At 28.0% G+C, this 4,762-nt stretch overlaps 1 long non-coding RNA gene across 1 annotated transcript in view; it reads right to left on the bottom strand.

The window, feature by feature from the left end:
* Positions 1-3,410: 3,410 nt before the first annotated feature.
* The window catches only part of LOC136795431 (uncharacterized), a 25,482-nt gene continuing 24,130 nt past the window's right edge, over positions 3,411-4,762 (bottom strand). Inside the window, exon 3 of the long non-coding RNA XR_010843034.1 lies at positions 3,411-3,623. This is a non-coding gene — a long non-coding RNA (uncharacterized lncRNA). The remainder of the gene's footprint in view (positions 3,624-4,762) is intronic.

Here is a 4,762-nt window from a genome sequence, read left to right as displayed (position 1 = left end):
TGGTTCAGTGAAAAGGCACTGTGCTACTATCTCAAAGGACTTGGGTTCGAATCCAACTGTGACAGATAATAATTTATTGTGTTACTTTTGTTGCGAGTCTACCCTGTGGGCTTGGAAGCCCTCTGGGGTCCACCCAGCATTATAAAGTGGGTACTCTTAATTGGGGAAAAATCTAGTGGTTGAGTGTAATTCTTACCAAATCACCTTCTTGTTAGTCTAGTAACAGTACTTCCTTACAATTCATGGGTTGCAAGAGTACAGATTTATTATATGTATAAATATAAATAAATTTATTTATAACAAGGTTTCCGTGGTCTTTAGGAATATTTAAATATTAGGTTAAAGAAACCCCAAAATCTACTAGGTAATGGTCCTATTCTCAACAGTAAAGGAGATAATTGATATTTTGTTTTTATTTTAGACAAAATATCAATTGAAGTCACATTTTTGGTTGAATAGGAAATAATAACAAAAAAAAATAAACTAATCAATTTAGATATGTAATTCCAAATCAAAGTATAGAAAGCGAAAAAAATAAAATATGCCTTTCTTAAAACTATTGGTTGGGGGATATCATGCATTTTTTTTTTTTGCTTCCTACTGAACTAATGATTTTATAATTTATATCTTACTTACAATTAATTTGTGAAGTAAAATATTTAAAGTGGGCAAAACAAATGGAATTCTATGGAAAAAAATATGTATTTATTTATTTTTTTAAAATAAATTTATCATTATAAAAGTTGTGCTACGCATAGTATAACAAGCCTATCTACCAATTTTAGCAATAGTTTTTATTTCATCACCATCAATATGAAGTATTTTTTATATTGTATGAAGTATTTTTATTGAAGTATTTTTTGTGAAGTATTGTTTTAAGTCAGTTTATCTCCTTAAAAAAAAATAAAAATTTACAATTTGACTTAATTTCTTCATATTATTCCTTATTCTCATTAGAATATATGAACGAAAACTATTCCAAGCAAAATCATAATATTACTAGATTAGTACGAGACTATTTCTGTATACGCCAGGTGGTCTTGATTAGTTTCAATTCTTTTTTTTTATTATGCCAATGACCATGAAGATTTGACATAAAATCTTATAGTTAACGTCAAATAAAAGTTAGTCTATAAGGAGAAGAAGTTACAGATGTTACTACTTAATAACCATATAAGGCTTTAGATTATTAGGTTATTCTTAAAATTAAAAGTTTTTACTTAATATTAGGTTATTACTAATATTTTTATAATTAATTTTTCATTTATTGATAATTTGATTATTGGGCAATAAGTAATAGTAATAACTGGTTACATTAATACTAAAATAAAATAAGATAAGAATTACAAATATTAAGGTTATTGTTTAATAACAATGATCTGGTCATAAAGAAGTATACAAAAAATATTATAATTTAATTTTTTTAAATCTAATGATTTGGTTAATTTAATGAACATTTTTATTATATAGATTTAATAATAAGTTTTTTTACTTACTTTTTAGTCTCTACAATGATTACACTTCAAGCGTTATCATAATGCTCTGAAACCCATTTTTCATTGTCTGTAATATTATTCCAATGGGTTGAATCGATACAGAATTATTCGTTGGATAGTCCGGGTGGCGGTGAATAAAAGTAATAAAATACTAAAAGAAAACTATTTATTTTTGACCAACGTTTCACCCCAATTTGCAAAGCTTCGTCAGAGCTAAATTAATAAACAAGATACTAACATTATAGAATTGATAAAACATTAAAATAAAAAACATTTCAAAACAATTGTTATTGTTGTCAATGTTAAATTATTCAATTTCTGCCACCAAAATTGTTATTGTTCGCAGTTTAGCCAGAATTTCCGCTTACAACTCCTTGATGTAGAACTGAAAATCAGGTCGAAACGTCGGCACAAATAAATAATCTTTTGTTTATTTGTGTTTTTCTGCTGACCGTACTCGGAGAGTACGGAGGGACCCCCCCCCCTCTGACTATCTTCTCTCATATAAATATCTTCACCTAATAATTATTATGATAATATACGGCACAGTTTTTCATTACCATTTTGTTAATATAAGAAATTGAACCTACGGAGAGTTTAAAAATGTAAAAAGAAAAAAACTCTGAATCAATCAATAAATTAAAAAAGCCTGAATAATTGTTTCATTTTTTAAATTATTTTTCAATTCTTTATATCACTTGAGGGAGGGTATTTAGTCCTTGTATTTTTCCGATAAATTTCGCTTTAATATTAAGGAAGAGTTATGTACTTAGCAACAAAATGAAGATCTCTTACCCGTGCCCATGGCTGGATTGCCGAGTTCTGCTGATATTAAGACTGCCTGGGGTTTGCTTTGGAGTAGTATTTGCAGTGCGGTGCTACGTGACTCTACTATTGCAAGCCGAATCAGTTCAATGCTTCAGTGCTCTGATTTAGACATGTCCAATGTTGCTTTAGGTTTTGATAGATACCAAATTATATCATATACTCTGGGGGATATCTGATATTTCCAACAACCGTATCTCACTGTTATTGGCTTAAATTAATTCTTACCACTTATTTATGGGGGAGTATAGTCTCGTACAAAAGACACCCCTAACTATATACAATGTTATTATTAAAAGAAAAAGACATAATACAATTAATAGATAAGAATGTAATGCTATTTAATAATAGAGGAAATTAAAATTAATAAAAAAAAATAATGATATTGGTACACTTAAATAAAACAAATAATTGCACTCTAACAATAAAAAGAAACAAGTTAATTTGAAAAAGGGATGAGACGACTTTTTTTTTTTTTAATAATTTATTTATTGATATTTACAACTGTATACACATATATACAACAAGTAAATTTGGTGTAGGTGACATAGTAACATGATGAAAACATGTGGAGAATCTACCCACTGATAGAACTCCAATTTGAAAAAGGGATGAGACGACTTTTTTTTTTTTTAATAATTTATTTATTGATATTTACAACTGTATACACATATATACAACAAGTAAATTTGGTGTAGGTGACATAGTAACATGATGAAAACATGTGGAGAATCTACCCACTGATAGAACTCCAATTTGAAAAAGGGATGAGACGACTTTAAATAATTATTGCTGCTGTTTTTTTACTTAGGTAAATAAGCCGTATATCTTTATTTCAGTACGATTTGTACACAGCGAGCTATTGATAGATTAGCAAAAAGTAAGTCATAGTATTCTTTCATGATAAATTTTCCTGGTCAAAAAAAACAACAACGCGTAAGTGAAATATTTAAACCAAATTAGCAGCCATACTCCGCAGTTTTATAACAACGTTTTCATATTTACGAACAAATAGTAAAACAACTTATGCATTATAATTGCTAAGAAAAATTAAAATGCATTTCAAGTTACTAAAAATCTATCTTTAAAAAGTTTTGGAAGATCGACACTTGCATTTCACACTTTTCTCTTCAGACTAATTCTGTTACAAGTCGATCACGACACAATTAAAAAATAAAAAGTAGTTGGTATAGAAATGTTGGCCAACTCTGGTATATACAATATTAATGTACATATACCCATTGATCTTGATTGCAGTGACTTGTATCAGTATTTCCTTCAATAAATCAAGTATCCTTTGCACTAAAAAAAAAGAGATTAAAATATAGGTGTTAAATGCAATAAAACTCACACTCATTTTTAAAACATTTATAAATTAATTAATAAACCAACTTATTACAATCTACATTGATGTATGTTAATGTAAACAAAGATAAGTGAGGAATAAATTGTTAGAGGCACTTAGTATTCCAGGGACTCAGTACTGATACTGAGTAGATTGTATCGCTGTTACATAGAAGATGAAATTTTAGTTTATAAGTCTTAATAATATTGTTAGTTAAACAATAGAAAATTGAAGTGTTTTGAAACCCAATACATTTCAGGCAGCAACAATGAAATATATACATCCTACTAATTAAAATAAATTTTAAAGATATTAACAATGATTTGTTGAGCTGTGCATAGTGATTCTATACTATGTTATAATTAGGTCTATTTTACAAAAAATACTTTTTTATATACTAATTTATTCACCATTTCTCCCTTTACATAAAGCATAATAAGTATTTTATATTTTAATAAATTCAGTAATATACCAACATACTTTGAAACATGTGGAGTCTAGATTTGTGAATAAGGACTTCAACTGGTAAGCAGATCCTGCCTAAAATACTTGAAAAACTCTTCAAAAAGAAAAGTTCAAAGAAGATAAATGGTTGATTTAGTGATATTGGTATGAGTGACAAGGGTTTTCAACATGAATGTTCATTATTATTGTAATATAGTTAATTGCTTGATTTTTGTTTTTATTGGTTTGTCTCTTGGGCCAGAGTTCGAGTCCTATTGTGGCTAATTATTATTCATTCCGATATGTGGAGAAGAATGTCGGGGGGAGCGATTATCAAAGATAAACAAATAAACAAAACATGTTTATTTTTGTTGATTTTTCGAACTGAATTACACGCCTTCATTAGGACTAAAAAAAAAAAAAAACCTTTACTATAACTAAATTAAATTGGAAGACCAATGTTACCTCTACCTGTAACAATTATTCCGAAATTTATTTATAGTTAGTAGGTTCTCTACATTCCTGTAACATTCAATTTTAACTGAGATCAAATTTACTAAATGTATTATGATTTACAGTTGTAAATAGTAATAAACAAAAAAATATATCAGCATATCTCTCTCTCTCTCTCTCTCTCTCTCTCTCTCTCTCT

Source organism: Halyomorpha halys, unplaced genomic scaffold (assembly GCF_000696795.3).
Source record: "Halyomorpha halys isolate HHAL.00 unplaced genomic scaffold, Hhal_1.1 Scaffold798.1, whole genome shotgun sequence".
In the NCBI taxonomy this organism is placed as follows: domain Eukaryota; kingdom Metazoa; phylum Arthropoda; class Insecta; order Hemiptera; family Pentatomidae; genus Halyomorpha; species Halyomorpha halys.
The sequence above is the reverse complement of the archived record's forward strand: the minus strand, read 5'-3'. Positions and strand labels throughout refer to the sequence as shown.